The 16,813-nt window shown below is 42.1% G+C and overlaps 1 protein-coding gene across 1 annotated transcript in view; it reads left to right on the top strand.

The window, feature by feature from the left end:
• Positions 1-3,343: 3,343 nt before the first annotated feature.
• The window catches only part of OTUD7B (OTU deubiquitinase 7B), a 55,158-nt gene continuing 41,688 nt past the window's right edge, over positions 3,344-16,813 (top strand). Inside the window, exon 1 of the mRNA XM_045478990.1 lies at positions 3,344-3,587. The gene's annotated coding sequence lies outside the window, so the exon portion shown is untranslated. The remainder of the gene's footprint in view (positions 3,588-16,813) is intronic.

The following is a 16,813-nucleotide window of genomic DNA, read 5'->3' as shown; positions in this document are numbered from 1 at the left end:
GAGCTCATAGATACAGAGAATAGATTGGTGGTTGCCAGAGGAGAGGGGAATGTTGGGATGGGTGAAAAGGGTGAAGGAGGTCACAAGGTACAAACTTTCAGTTAAAAAACAAGTTACAGGACTGTATATAAAGCATGGCAACTACAGTTAATAATATCATATTGCATACTTGAAAGTTGCTAAGAGAGTAAATCTTAAAAGTTCTCATCGCAAGAAAAAACTTGTAACTACGTGTGTTGATGATGTTTACTAGACTTCATGTGATCATTTTACAACATACACAGATATTGAATCATTATGTTGTTAACCGAAGCTGCTATAATGTTGTATGACAATTATATCTAAAAAAAAAAAAAAAAAAAAGAGAGAGAAAGAAAGAACTGTGGATATTTAAAAAATATTTAGTTTCATGGTTTTCAGTCCCCGAAATTCTGAGTTAGTCTGTCTGAGGTTCCTAGGCATATATTGTGCGTTGTTTTGAAACTCCACAGAATCACTGGTCTAAATTACGGTGGTGGTAGTGGAAAGGAAGTTATTTTGGTTTGGTTTTCTGTTCCACCACAAAAGCATATAAATGCAAACAATTGCTGTTTTTTTTTTTTTCCTGGTGAGCTGCAAAATAGCTTTCTCTGAACATTACCCACCCGCCCCCCCCTTCCATTAGCCACAGTGTTGAAACAGTCTCTTCCTTTTAGTTTCTCAGGTGAAATGCAAAGCTCTATGTTTTCAGTTCTTGCTTAAAGTGAAGTGAAAGCTCAGGGAACTCCTTGGAGCAGCTCTGTGAATTGCTAACATGAGTAAATAAAAACATGCCCTTAGGATGGAAGAGAACTTGGTACTAAATGGCAGATGAGGGTATGTGGCTGGTACACTGGTAGGATTTTCTCTGCCGCTTTTACCTTCATCTTTTTCCTATTCTTTTACCTGGCAGCAAAAAATAATCTGCTGTGTTCTGGCAGCTGACAGTGACATCAGACAGTGGCTTCTGAATATTCAGCTTACTGATGGCCCAAATGGCTGCATATCACTACAGAAGAGGTGAGGACCTGACACGTGGGAATAGGAAGAGAGTCACTTAATGGCTTAGGGGCTGGCTGAGCTGGGACCAGAACTCAGGTGGCTTGGCTCCCATCCTGGCTGACCACACCGCTACCCACACAGCCTGGGCTGACCCAAAACAAGCAGCCCATTGAGCAATTGCACAAACAACAATGAGTGATGGACGGTCAGAGCAAGAAACAGGCACAGAGCATCTGCAACCCCATCACTTCCTGGCCCCTAAATTTCCAGGCAAGCCTGTAAAAAGTGTGGTTACTTAATTGAGTTTGGCCCAGCTTTCAAATTTGGAAACTTTCTGTGGTCACTGCCAAGTAAAGGCCTGCCTTGTAATGAGGGTGGAGAGTGCCTTTGAACTCCGTACCTGGTTCTAATAACGCAGTGGTAGTGGAATTAAGACTGGGAAGAAATAGTTAACAGATGAGCATAACCTCGCCCTGGGAGGACTTTGGTGAAACAAAACCGCTTTAGCTTTTTGAGGCAGCTCCTTCGTGACCCTGTTCTCTTACCTCAGATTTAGCCAGCAAGGGGTGGCCGTGATCAGTGGAGTTCAGTTAGAATCAACTTAGATGACCAATTCTCATTCTACCCTCCTCCTCAAATTTGCCACTGAACAGTAGCCAAAATTCGTAGTCCCTGCACGCTTGAAGCCCAGGCCAAATGGCTCTGCTTGCCAACTTGTACTGTTGGTCCTGGGTGTGCCTCCTGCAAGGCACTCCGACCTGCTTGGCCTTGGTATGGCCTTAGGCCCAGGCCTGAATCAACTCTAAACCCTGAGTGTCCTCAGGAGATAGAGCTGCCTGTCTGGGCAGTTTCCTGTTTCAGATGTCCATTTTCTAGTCCTGAGCTGGATAATTCCAACAGGTCTATGCTCCACCCCTCCCATTTAAAAACTGAGGACTTCAGGAAGTACTGAGGGGGAAAGTTGAGTATATTACAGTGTTTGTTTTTAAATAGGCCTAATGGGCGCAATTTAGACAATAAACATTTTGAATATGCAGATCAGGTGCCACGATGTTAGGAATCTGAATTAAAATTCAGGATTTCTTTGGTCAGATTACAGCTGGGGCTGGCCTCATTTTGTGTTTGTCATAAAGAGGTATTGATTCAATGGCTCTGCTCTCCTAATATTTAGTTATTCATTCAACAAATATGGAAGGTCTGCTTCTATATTTTGAAGAACAAAGCTTATGCTCTTATAGCCATAGCCCATTGTAACTCACATAGCACACATGTGAGTTCTGTTTCATAAAACATAGTTGCATGTGTTTTACTAAAGTGTAAGAAAGATCCTTGGTGCCTGGAATTATGTCTTTAAAATTTTTTTAAATATTTATTTTTGAGAGAGAGAGAGAGAGAGTACAAGCAGGGAAGGCAGAGAGGGAGACAGACAGACAGACACACACACACACCCTACACACACGTTTCAAAGCAGGCTCCAGGCTCTGAGCTGTCAGCACAGAGCCCCACGGCGGGTTCAACTAACAAACAGTGAGATCACTACAAGAGCCCAAGTCGGAATGCCATGCCTAATCGACTGAGCTACCCAGGCGCCCCTGGAATTATGTCGTCTTATACATTTTTGTGTCCCCAATATCAACACAGTATCTTGCACATAGTAGGGACTCAGTAAGTATTTGTTAAATTGAATTATGCTGGAATGCTGTTAAAGGGCATTATCAAGAACAGCGATACTCGATTTCTTTCCATCGGGCTAACAGTCGGAGGCGGACATGTCCACAGGGAAGGGTATGTTCACTTCACGAGTGATTTAAGGAGACTTGCAAAACTGGGTGGAGACTGGTCTGGAAGAAGTATGGTTAACTTTCCTCTGGTCAGTCCAGAATGACTGCGCCGAGTAACTAGAACTTCACTGTTCTCGTTCCAAAGTATTATCACCCCTCTCACCTTTCCAGAACTATTCGCCGCTTTCTGCTTTTTCCCCAAAGCGCTGGAGCCAACTGACTCTACCTCAAAGTCTCAAGAGCCCACCCTGCACTCCTGCAGCTCCGGTTCAAGAACTCTCCAGACCCGAGGCCTTAGGAACGCGGCCCTGGAAAACATGGGGTCACGCGCGGGGCAGGCGCCAAACTGACCACAGCCAGGGGAGCGGCACTAAAGGCGGGGCTGCTACGGGGCGGGGCGGGGCGGGGCGGGGCGGGGCGGGAGGAGGCCTGGGGGCGGCTTGGGTGTCACCACCAACACGCTCCGGCCGGAAACTGGCGCTAGTTTCCGGCCGGACGGCCGAAAGCCACCGATCCCGAACCAGCTGCCGGAGCCGTAGTGGCGACGGGGTGTGGAGGAGGCAAAAAGCCACTGGGGGAGGCCAGTCCAGATCAGTGCCGTCTGGCTCCGATTCCTGATCCTGTGCGGAGCAACAGCCGCGGTCGCAGTCTCCGCCGCCGCCTCCGCCTCCATCGTCGTCGGGGGAGGGGCCAGCCGGACCCCGGGGTCACAGCCGAGGAATGAGGAGAGGCGGCCGGGCCCCGCGCTCCGCCCCGGCCTAGGGCCTTGCCCCGGGAGCCGCGAGGGTAACGGAGCCCCCTGCCCTGTCACCTTCCCCCGTCTGCTCCTGCCCTTCCCGCCTCTTCAGGACTCCCAAACTCTGACCCTCCGATCTCCACTGTCCCCCTTCTCCTTTCTGATGATATTTCACCCGGAGCCACCGCCTCCGGTCACCCTCTCCTCGCCCTGACTGTTCCTTGCTTGGTCCCAACCTTTTCCCCAGTTACTCCTCCCTTTCACCTGCGTCCCGCGTTCCTAGCCCCCCGGCCCCGTTCCCGGCCTCCCTTCCTAAGCTGTGCTGGGCAGCGTGGACGGTCCTCCTTGTCAGCGAGACTTTCGGGAAGGGATGGTGGAGTTTTAAGGTGGTTGGAGTGCAGGCTACCTCCTATCCTACCCGCAGAGGAGGATAAAATTCATTGTAAAAGTCTCAGTATAAAAGTACAACGAAAAGAAAACAAGCTTGTTCTTCCCTGTAGAGAGCCAACTGAGGTGCGTCCAGTAATGGAGGAAGGGAGCGAAAAGTGTGCGAGTGTGAGAGCGAGGGAGAGGGGGAGAGAGAGAAGGATTGATTGATTCTAGGGCAGGCTTATGAACTTTAGAAAAAAGAAAAGTTGCTCTGAGCCGATGGAAACTTTAGAAGCTGATGATGAGTAAGCCGTGGGCTGCGTGATCTCACTCCTCTTCTCATAATTACTAGGTTAACGGTGTGGCTCCGGTCGGGATGGAATGGGATTTGTTTACTGGGCCGGCGTATTTTTAGCTTCTCGGCTCACAAGGACCGGAGCTCTGAGTGTCTCCGAGTCTTTCCGAGTCTCTTTCCCTCCCTGCCTCCCTCCCTCTCTGTCTAGGTAGTCTGTCTAACCTAGGTGGTTCCTCTGGGCACAATACAGATACAGAAATTAAGTTGAAAGAAGTGAACTGGTGAAATTGAGAGTCTCCCCACACTCTTCGGGGGGTTTCCTTTTCATAAACGCAAAGGCGAGAATTAGGACTTTGACTTTTATTTTCGTTATAGTTTGATAACTGTATACAATACGCTTTTTAGAAAAATCAGATGCTGATCATTTTTCAGTCTTTGGCTTGTCATACTTAGTATATTTATTTAGGAGGTCTTGGAGGAGGCTGCATCCTTTTGTGTTTCAGAATCTATTTCTAAGGTGGGAAAGGACAAGAAGAGGGAGTGATAAGGCTAGTCCAAAAAGGATAGCAAATCCTACATTTTAAATATTTAGAAAATTTCCTTCCTAGTGAATGAGATTGCATTCCTGGTGGGGTGAGAAGACAGCAGGGACTTCTGCTGGGTGACTTGGGAGACTCACACTTGTAATTAAACGTTTGCTGTGCGTAATTTACAAACGAATATATTATACTCTTTGTCCTCATTGTTTTTCTGAACAGTTCTTTTAAAGTTTAGTATCCAACCTGCTCTGCTAGTCTATTGATATTTTGAAGGCTGAACAAAACTGTAAAATAAATGAAATTGATGTTGCTCATCTGGCGTCTGAATACCAGTCTTGTTCTAATTTCCACTAGCTACCCGGCATGTCTCAGAGTTCCTCCCTGAGTAAGTGGCCAGTTACTATGTACTTAGTGATCACAGATGAATACAAATATTAGCTCATGCTAGGAATAATTGAGAAAGTAAATATGCTGAAAAGATCTTCCGAAACTGAAATAGATTACTTTTCGATTTTATTCCATTCTGGATTATCAGCACCTTTCTGCCGATAATTATCCATTAACATGAATAATTTAGAATTGAACAGATATCCACTTTGGGCATTAAGCATTCAAGCAGGAAGGAAAGATGGAAAGACGATAATTTCCAAACCATTACTAATTTTTTGTTGTTGTTGCCTCACTTGACTTATCCCTTTCATTTAATGCCAAAGACTCCCTTGTGGAAAAAAAAGTAAACCTTTGCCAAAGAAAGGGCTGTCTGTTGACTTGTATAAGGCAGGCTGAACAGTAATGAATGGTAATTGTTAGTTGGACTTGATAGAGTTATGTCACCAACAACTTGGAAACATTCCTGAAGCTTTAGATCTTTAATCTCCGTCTTTTAGGACCCCTATTGAAAAAAGATTTAATTTGGAGGGTAACATCACATTTTTAAAAACCACACACACCCTCTTTGACTATTAATCATTGTTTTAATTTGTGAGTCGGTTGATGCCAGTATTAGTGATGTCTGGGAAATTCTATTTATGTCAATGAGATAAATTAGGGAAGATTTCTGAATCAGCAAAATTTGAAATGGAATTGGAGACTATGGATTAGAGTCCTAAAGAAGCTTGACCTGTGGAGTTAGATAGAACTTGGTTCAAATCTTGATTATGGTTTTTACTATGTGACCTTGGACAATTTACTTCTACATACTTATTTATAAAGTATGTATGAGCATTCAGGCAAATGAAATAGTTATTCTTTATTAGAAGTATACAAAGAGAAAAGAACTTCCAGGCAGAAAGTATGTTTATATCTATTTATATCAACTTCTACATTTGTTATTCTGTGGCTGGTGGGATGGGATGGGGCTGCGGATTGAAGCAGTTGAATAAACCTAGGAATAAGCAATGGGCAGCCTAGTAGTCTACCACTATTCCCATTTTGCAGAAGGCATCGTTTGGGTTTTTGATTCAGTATATGTAACAGTGAATTATGATGGAATAACAGTATTAAAAATAAATTTTTAGATTGTTATGGGGATACTAAGTGCCACTTGTGAAAGTTTTAGAGCTTCTCAAGCATGGCTTAAGCATGCTATGGATTCTGGCAGATTCCTGTAAGGCTTCTTGTAAGGAGCACCTCCTCTTCTTACCCCAATCCCATCGAGGGAAAATCCTGAGACAGTGCTTTTGAGGTGTGCCTTCAGCAATGTCTTCCCTGTGGGAACTTAGGAGCTGTGAAATCTTCTCATCAGCCCCCAATAAATTCAGAGAATTAAATTCTGTGTAACTGGAATAAACATGCAGGGCAGTTTTATGAATGCCTGAATTCAGTAGATTTTTTAATATGATAGAAGAAAGTTTTTTTTTTTTTTTTTTTTTTTTTTTAATTTAAGTAAGAAATACTTGCTGAATAAAGATTGAGCACTCTTGTGGAGAAAGCTGTCTCCAAACTCCAGTGGTGGACTTTGGGAATATAGAAAAGATATAAAGATGGGTGTCCTTGCCCTTGGGACAGGACTCTATATACCCATCACAACGGGTATATAAAAAGGGACGGCATACTGTTATAAGCTTTAACATTTAGAACACAACATGTAAATGAAAGCAAGTTTAATGTGCTACAAATGGAGTATGTAGAGGCTAGAAAACTTGAAGTAACAAGGTAAGAGTCCATGAGATCAATTAGGAAAGATTTCTGAATCAGCAAAATTAAAACAAATTTTTTTCTTTAATGTTTATTTCTGAGAGAGAGAGAGAGAGAGACAGACAGTGTGTGAGCAGGGGAGGGGCAGAGAGAGAAGAGGACACAGAAACCAAAACAAGCTCTAGGCTCTGAGCTGTCAGCACAGAGCCTGATGCGGGGCTTGAACCCATGAACCACGAGATCATGACCTGAGCCAACGTAGACGCTTAACCGACTGACCCACCCAGGCACTCCCTGAATTAGCAAAATGTGAAATGGACTTGGAGGCTATGGATTAGAGTTATAAAGAGGAATGGCCAATGGAGTTAGATCAAACTTGGTTCAAATCTTGACTGCGTGATCTTGGACAGTTGTCCGTCCTTATCTATGAGATATATGTGAGCATTCAAGTAAATGAAATAGCTATTCTGTGTTAGGAGTAAAAGAAAATAAAAGATCTTCCAGGCAGAAAGTATAGAAGGTACAGTGTGCAGTGATGATGTGAATGACTAAGCTGTGTTTGTTTGGGGAATAAATGAGAGGGGCTGGAGAGAATGTGGGTGGTCAAGTCATGGGTAGAGCAGGCAAGAGGGCGGAGGGGACTCAGAGGCCAGACTCTGTTGGGTGTTGATGGAAGCGTCAATAGAGTCATTGTAGGTCCTTGAACAAAGGATGGATTTAGTGAGAAGTATTGAGCCTTCTAGTCCAGGAACTGAGGGACAAGGAGTCAGGCGGCCACCGGTACATTGTAACTTCAGTTTCTCTCCTGGACCATCTTGGTGTAAAGGGACCATCCAGGAGACAGGATTCCTTGTAGAAGTTTTTGTGTCCACACACCTTACTCACCATGCTGAGCTCTGCTTATACCTGTCTCTTATTGTACTGGCTTGTGGGTTATGGCTGGATTCTCCTAAAGAGCTTATGGTAAGGACAGTGTCATGTTTTAGGTGCATTTAACTTTCAGTTATCTCTGCTATTGTAGGGCACACTAGTATATGTAATTCAGAACTTAATATGGAAATTTCTTGGTTTGAAAATGCATTATTTTTTAAGCCAGATTTGTTTTATTTATTTATTTTTAAAGTTTATTTATTTTGAGAGAGAGCGAGAATTGGAATTGGAGAGGGGCAGAGAGAGAGGGAGAGAGAGAATCCTAAGCAGGCTCTGTGCTGTTAGCATGGAGCCCAATGTGGGGCTTGATCCCAGGAACCATGAGATCATGACCTGAGCCGAAATCAAGAGTTGGATGCTTACCGGACTAAGTCACCCAGGCACCCCATAAACCAGATTTATTTCAATGTTATTGAGGATCATACTAATGCTGATAATGAATTTGCATTCCTAAGCCTATGTTACCTGATGGTGAGGCGGGTATATTGATGGCAAAGAAGAGTCCACCTTGGTTTAAAGATTTTCCTCAGAAATCCTTTAATGGATAGTTAAGACTGGACTATACTGAGTATGTTAATGAAGATGAATTTCTTTTCAAAATCTGTGCAAGTCCAGTATGGCCACCTAAGCTGTCTACCTTATGCCTGAGAGTGATTTATAGATGATGCCTATGTTGTAGCCAGAATGAGTCCTCACTCACGGTATATCTGGAGGAATCCTATCGTGTTGTGTTGCCTTGTTGAAGATGAATGAAGGTAGCTTTTTCGAAGGACTTGGGCTTTGTAGAAGCTTTTCCAGATATCAGCTCTGCTAATAATCTGTCAGGTTTTTCCTCCTGAAGTAAACTTGTTTGAAAATCTGGCCAATTAAAAAAAAAAAAGGTATGGGGAGCAGTGTCCACATGTAATAAACAAAAAAAATCACACGGCTGTTCTTGCAACATGTTCTTTCAGTTGACTTGCTTGCCTTCACCACTGCCTTCCCCCACCCCTGCCTTCCCCCTACCTTCTCATAGTCATTACCAAACTATGTGCTTATGATGTCATGAGCACAGGATTATTATTTACTTCTTGAGTCAGGAGTTGTAGTATTTATGAGTGGAAATCAGAGGTGGAAGTCAGGAATCTTAATTTTATACAGTTTAGTTCAGGATTATTTTCAGTTGTGTTTTTTAGGATTATGTCTCATCTTTTTATTTCCTCTAAGAAATAGTTTTGGATAGGGAAAATTATTAAGCTGTTATTTTTAGTGACCTGCTTTGAGTTTAGTTTTATGCTGGTTACTGCAGAGGATTAGGAAAAATGACGATTTTGTGCCTTTGGAGAGTTTGCAATCCAGTAGGGAGTAAGGGGTATAAGGAGGAGTGAATACCTGTTGAGCCTCTATTATGCCAGACAGATGAAACAAAGAAAATGTGAAATTATTATTTTTAAAGATTTTTTTAGTGTTTTTATTTATTTCTGAGAGACAGAGAGAGAGAGAGAGCGAGCAAGCAGGGGAGGGGCAGAGAGAGAGGGTGACACAGAATATGAAGCAGGCTCCAGGCTCCGAACTGTCAGCACAGGGCCTGACATGGGGCTCGAACCCATGAACCGTGAGATCATGATCTGAGCCAAAGTCGGACACTTAACTGACTGAGCCACCCAGGCACCCCAGAAAATCTGAAATTATATTATTGATTGCATAGTACAGACCTCATACCATAGAATGTACTTGGGGAAGGGCGCTCAGGTAGTTATTAATATCACAGAGAAATTGTAACTTATTCCAGATCTTAAAAAAAGAAAATTGTGTCAGTTACAAGGGGTGAAGGTGAAGCAAATAACAACAACAAAACCATTTCATTTGGAGCTGAGAGGGATCAAGCAAAAGCCTGGACCAGGCTTGGGTGTTCTTGGGGCAGTGATGAGACTGTCCTGAGTATCAGTGAACAGTAGTGACATGAGGTGCTTAGGTTGGTTTGGAGCTGTGTTTTATAGGGGTCTTATAAGGCAGGCTTATCAGTTGAGATTTTAAAGGATAGAAAATAGTGAAGCACTATGAATTTTTGAGGAGGATACTAATATGATAGTAGGAACCAGATTGGCTGGGATGGAAGGGAGATTGGCACCCGGGGTGTGTGAGGTGATGAGACCTGAGTTAGAGTTGTAGAGGGTGCGATCAGGAGAGAAAAGGGGGAAAAAGAGATTGTGAAGGAAAAATTGAAATCCGTGAGGACTGGATGTGGCAGATGGAGAGTGATCCATCAAGTATGACCATGACATTTTTTAGCCTGGGTTCTGAGACATTGAGATAAGGAAGGTAGGAAGGTTTCCTCATTTTTGGAGGGAATTTGAGGAGTTCAGCGTAAGAGGTATCGGATATAAAGTGGTAATGGAACGTCCTAGAGATGAGCCTGAAGCTGGTGAAGCTGGTGGAGAGTGGAGGACGAGGTTAGTACAGTTTCCAGTGTGGTTTTGTGGTGCATCAGCATGGATGTAGTGGCTATAGCCAAGAGAATGAATAAGCTCTCTGACGACTAGAGTTTAGGGAAAGAGCAAAAGGCCAGAGATAATGGTAACGATACACTAATACACTATTCTGTAGGCTTTAGGCCATTTTAATGGACTTCTTCCTTGTTCTTCCTTCCCCGACTCCAACAAGCATCCTTTGAATGCTTCCTACCTTGTAAGCACTGTCTTAGGCACCGAGGAAACAGATGAGTCAGACAAGGTCTCTACCTACAAGGAGTTTATGGGTCCAGGGGGAGGAGACAGATGCATAAATATATAGATGTAATGAAGTGTGGTAGTTGCTGCAATAGAAGTATGTAGGGGGGATTCTAAGGGCCTAAAGGTCTGTTCTGCCTTGGGCATGCAGAGGTTGGAAAGTGCTTCCCAGAGGAGATGACATTTGAGCTGAGTCTTGAAAGATGAGTTAAGGGTGTACCCTATGGAAGACGGGGAGAGGTACACTCCAGGCCGAGCAAACAGCATGAACAAAAGCTTGAAGGAACGAAACAGCCAGACTTCTTCAGGTAACTTGGGACAGCTTTAGCTTGTGCTGCAGTAAATGATGAGCATTTCAGGGTTTTTAAGCATCGGGTGATAAAGTTTCATGTTCTAGAAAGATTATTTTGTCAGTGGTGTAGGGGGTGCATTGGAGAGGAACAAAGCAAAAGCCTTTTTAAATACCTTCATTATGCTTAACAGTAACACGTTTGTTACTGAATGATCCTGTTTGTAGACTCCTAGAATCTGAGAACTACAGGAACTGTTTCTCATTCATTTTCAAAGGGAATACTTGAGATTTACTCAGGATCACAGAAGTAGTTTTGTGATAGTTTGTTCTGGAATTCAGTCTTCAGTGGCCGTAATGTGGTTGGTGGTTAATAAATGTCATTTCACCTCTCTAATTCCCTCACGTCCCATTCCAGTGTTTGTTATGTCCTGCCACACTGCATTGTGCTAGAAGACATTCAAGTTCGTTTTTGTTTTTCTCAGTCCAAAGTGAACTGTGGTATTTTCCCAGGTCTGACTGAGGAAGGTCTGCCCCGAGAGTACCTGGGAGAATAGGGACTTTTGACCTGGGGCAGTTGGGTGCCCTGGAGTGGAATGAATTGGATGTTAGGATTATTCATCTGTAATGATTCAGATGTAGAAGAATGTCAAGGTATTTGTTTTATTGAGTGTGCAGATGTAATTTTCTCTCCTGCTAAAGTTCCCTTCAAGTTGTTTTCTTTTAAACTTAATTTTAAATTGTGCCAATGAAACTTTGGTCGAAGAAATGGGCTCTAATAAATTGGTTACCTCTAAAAACTATGTTTATCTTTATTTAAAAAACGTAAGATTTGACATTATACTTGTATTCTAAATCTTCCTTTCCTGTGTTTTTAATTTCTTTGGGTATGTGTGTGTGTGTGTGTGTGTGTGTGTATATATATATATATATTTTTTTTTTTTAAAGTAGGCTCTAGGCCGAGTGTGGGGATTGAAGTCACAGCCCCCAGATCAAGAGTTGCATGGTCTACCGCCTGAGCCAGCCAGGTGCCCCTTCATTGGGTTTTTGTGAAAGGAAATTGTTTGGGTTTAAAGTGCTAAGTGAGAGTTTGGGTTTTTTTGTATTGTAGTCGTTTTGCTGGAGAAGAACAGGATAGAAGGATATCTTGGAGGTCCTTAGATTCCCTTGGGGGAACTTGGGACACAAGGGGATGTGGAAGGATGGATACGTTCCATTGATAAGTCTTCCTCAAAACTTAACTGAGTTGTGATTTCTTTACTCTTTTCTGTGGGCTCTGTCTCCATCTTCTCTGGAGACGGGTCTGGGTTTGGAAACCGTCCACTTTGGCAGAGCTGCCAATTCTTAATTCTTTCTCAAGTGGGCAAGGGTACATTCTGTTTTTGTTTGTGAGTGTTTGGGGGAGGGGGAGGGAGAGAAGGCACAGAGTAACTACTCACAGTGAGTCTTCATCTGAATTCCTATGTAACTGGAAGTTTCCTTGGCTTTGTTTTGGGGAGATGACTTGGTAACACCGGCATTTATGTTGTGTGGGAGCGTGGTTGTCACTTCCCTCAGATGTCTGATTTAGGATGGCCATAAAAACTTCCTTCTTGTCCTTATCTGTCAGCCTTCGCCCCGCCCTGGTCTGAGTGCCTTTTGTGCACACTGCCGGATATTAAGCATCCCGTTCAGTTTAGAGCTGAACTGATTGAGTGTTCCCTGAAAGTTTCGGGAAACCATCTTGCTCCTGACTGTTACTTTGGGTTAATGACTCCAGTATTCTTCCAGTCACCTGGCCCTTTCTTAATTTAAAAATTTTGAGTAATGAGATATTTTGAATATTTAGAAAAGTCCAGGGGAAAAAAACTAACACATTTTTGAGCCCATAACCGAAATTTAATGGATATTAACATTTTGTCATATTTGTCTTGGATCTCTTACTCTTTTTAAGATATAATGTTAGATGTAGCTAAGGCCTCCTCTGCATCCTTTCCCCTTTTTTCTTTCTTGGGAAATGCTTACTGGCCTGATTTGCTATGTATCATTCAATTTCATGTTTTATACTTTATATTTTTAATGTATTATATATACATAAACAACATATAGCTTTGTTTTGAAATCTTGCATAAATAGAATTGAACTGTATGTATCCCTTTGCAACTTTTTCTCTCAACATTGTTTTTCATCTGTCTACACGTAGATCTAATCCATTTACTCACCTAATCTTTAAGCCTCTTTCCTCCATTGTCTTTTTCACTTGTCCTGTGAAAAAATATCCTACCCATTAAAGTCCCAGTTTAAAGCATGTCTTCCATGAAAACTTTCCTGATTTTTTTTCTCCAACAGGAGAGTCCCCACTTCTGAATTCTCCTGTCATTTTATCCATACTTGTCTGGTAGTAGTTGTATATTTTTGTATTTTTGCTTATTTGTGCCCTTAGCATGCCACTTCTACTACACTGTGAGCTCCTTGACAGCAGAGAAGTGTCTTTTATCTTTGTATTTTTCCTGGGGCTTGCCACAGTAACTCATACATGGTAGGCATTTAGTAACTGTTAGTGACTAAATGGTTAATGAATAAAAAAATAAAGACAATCCTTTGCGTAGGTGAATTGTTAGTTTAATTAGGAGTGTGAGAGTGGGCCCCCATGAAAAATCGAGCTTATAAAAGAAAGATTCAGCACTGAAAATTACATAAAATGCACATAATTGGGTGAGAGTAGTCAAGACTAACTTCCTGCAGGAGATGAGAGCAAACATTCCCTGAGAAATGAAATGGGAATTGATCGGTGATATCATCCAATGAGGAAACTCCTGGGAATTGATCCTGATGGCATCTGTGAGGCACTGTGCTCCTGTGGCCAGCCTCATTTCACTAGCTATCAAATTCTGCTGTTGTCATCAAGGTCTTGACACCCTCACTGGAGATGGGACACTGGCTGTTGAGAAAAAGCAGCCTCTCTGTTCACTTAATAAACACTGCTGAGAACCAGGAATTCTTTGGCATCTAAAGAAGAAAGTCTGATATACCCATTCGTATATATGCTTTTAACACTTCCCTTTTTTTATTGAAACCAGATTGAATCTCAGCAGAATATTTTGAAGCTTTTAATTCTAGAAGGTATATTCCCAATATAACATCGTTTTGGCCTCATAGAAGTTCTTCCTTCCCCCGCCGAGTAGAAATTAAATATTAAGTGGAACTGTATGAAATTGCAGTTTTTAGGTAAAAGCAGTCAAATATTGGCAGTTGTGTATGGTCAGACCTTATATATCCAGTCTTGATTTTCTCCTGGTCTGCAGAACATTGTGGACCTTTTTGAAGTGGATAATCCCAAGTCCAGTTTTTCTTTTGTAGTTATGTTAAGCTCAAATTTTTTAACATTTATTTTTTTAAGTTTATTTATTTATTTTGAGAGTTGGGGGAGAGGGACAGAGAGAGAGAAAGAATCCCAGGCAGGCTCTGCACTGAGCCTGACAGGGCTTGATACCACGAACCTCGAGCTCATGACCTGAGCAGCAGTCCAATCGGATGCTTAACTGACTGAGCCACCCAGGCGTCCCTTAAGCTCAACTTTTTAATAAAATGTTTTTCTGCACACATTTAGTATATTTTTCAGCACACATTTAGTATACTTGGGAAGGTTGTGGGTAAATGTGTGAGGGTTGTAGGCTAGAGTACGCTGTGAAAAGTAAGTCCGAGATAAAAAAAACTTTTGCTCTCAATAGTTAGGCAGAATTGATTGAGTTGGCTTTAATGAGCATAGTTTCTTTGCATAACTGATACCCCCTCCCCGCCCTGCCCTTCCTGCCACCCCCCTGTCTTCTCTCTAGTCTTGATAAGGGAGAGCTGGTGGCGGGGAAAACCATGGAAGAGAAAATTACCTGTGGCCCTTGATTGTATTTGGAGACTTAGCAGGGAAGAGGGTATGAGCCCTGGCTCCTAGCACCAGACTGTTACTTTGTAAACTCCAAACAGTTCTTAGGTTAAGGGGGGCAGGGGTGGGGGGGTGGGGGGGGAGGGAGTGGCGGGGCGGAGCTCAGGAAGTGGGATGGAGAGCAAAGACACAAAGATAGGAGGAGTTAGCAGTATGGAATAGGATTGAGGAACAGGAATGGAAAAATAAGGATAGGTTAAAGAGGGTCTGTTTCCTCTTATCCTTCAAAACCCTGTTACAAGTCTTTATAAACCTTGTACCTTGACTATATCCCAATTGCCTCCAGGCCACATACCTACTTGGAAAACATCATATATAGAATTCAGCTTTGAAAGTATTGGTTTTGTGTTCAAAAATGGTTCTTTGAGAAGTCAGGGTCATTTTAAATGAGTTGGTCTACTATTGTCCTTTGAATCATTAATAAATGACATTGAAGGAAAAGAAAATCCCTCTGAGCCTTTAGTATGAGTAAGTCTTGGTCTTTACGTGAAGATAGTCTCGTGTGAAGAATTGAGGAAGACAATGGTCTTTCATTCTATCATGCTGCTAACAAAAATATTTTGGACAGCGAGTTCTCATCTATTTTCAAAACTTACCTGCTCTTATGAATTCCTTTGTATTTGCTTACATCTTCTTTGAATTAAGAGCTCACCTGGCTGAGTGTTAGAGTACTCATTCATTTTCTGAAGTTTTCCGGACATTACTAAGGACACAATTGTCTGACATGAAGAATACTTGGTCGTGTTTAGTGACTGGGGATACAGACTTCCCATACTCCTCAGAATCCTGAAAATAGAATTCGAAAGTTAGACTTAATATTTGCTGCATCCTAGTTTCTTTGGTTGCCTAAAATAAATTCCTAGCTGTTTGGCACAAGGTGACCTCTCATTTTAACATTAAATTCCTTCTCTCTCACATCATCTTTGAAGTTTTTTGTAATATGCCAGTTCATTATGGAAATTAAGATGAAAAAAATTGTCTACACAAATTTCTCTTGATGTTAGCTGCCAGGTTGAGACTGAATTCCTTTCTACTGAATACCTGCTGTGTACTGGAATTTGGACAACATGCTCTAAGGAGATGCCAAGGACGTGTTACCCCAGTAAATAAACAGATAGTAGGAGAATCAGCCCCTCGGGAATTCATGTTCTGTGTTAAATGGGAAGTAGTTATATATACATAAATACGTATATAGAAAAAATGTGAAAAACAAATAACAACTGCAAAGTAGTAGGTATACCATCATACAGCATTTTAGAACCTAAAGGAAATTTACATATTGTCATCATTTTCTAGGTAGGGAAATGAGGTCCAGAAACTTTCACTTGTCCAAGGTAGTAGTTACCATTAACAACAAACATTTTATTGAGTATTTGCCCAATGAGAAGTTAGGCCTCGGTATAGAAAGAGTTCAAGTCAATCAAGAAAAATAATTGTTGTGAAGACTGAATATTTGCATAGAAAGATAAATAGCAACACAAAGTCATGGGTGCTAAGTGTCAAGTGAGGAGTACTATTATACAGAATAATATAGAAGTTTTTTTTTGTTTGTTTTGTTTTTTTTAAAGTAAGCTCTTTGCCCAACCTGGGGCTTGAACTCACAACCCCCAGATCAAGAGTCACATGGTCTACCGACAGAGCTGGCCAGGTATTCCCTGGAATTATATAGAAGTTTAGAGTGAGTAGATAAGGGGAAATTTTACACTTAGGGTAACCTAGACCTTAGAGAAGAGAGAAAATGGTAATTTAGAGGGGAAGGCATTAGAGCAGTGCGTATTTAGGAGGCATTTAAGGCATGGAACAGTGAACTGAGCCCACCTTGTCTTGAGGACAGAGCAAGTAGATGAACGAGATAAATAAAGTTGGAGAGTTAGGTAAATTGGAGAGGGCCTTAAATCTCAGGCAGGGAAATTTGGTTTGTAGTTACAGTGAAAAATCCCCAAGCACAGAATTGTACGTGTAAATGAATATTTTAGGAAAATAGATTTCAGTTATGCAGTGTAAAATGGAAGAAGAGAGGCCAGGTAGAGACTGTTATAATAGTCCTGGGGAAAAGGAGTCTCTACAGGGGTGATGGTAATGGAGAGAGGG

This window comes from Leopardus geoffroyi, chromosome C1 (assembly GCF_018350155.1).
Source record: "Leopardus geoffroyi isolate Oge1 chromosome C1, O.geoffroyi_Oge1_pat1.0, whole genome shotgun sequence".
NCBI classification, from domain to species: Eukaryota; Metazoa; Chordata; class Mammalia; order Carnivora; family Felidae; genus Leopardus; species Leopardus geoffroyi.
Note: the sequence above shows the minus strand (reverse complement) of the source record. Positions and strands in the feature narration are given on the sequence as shown.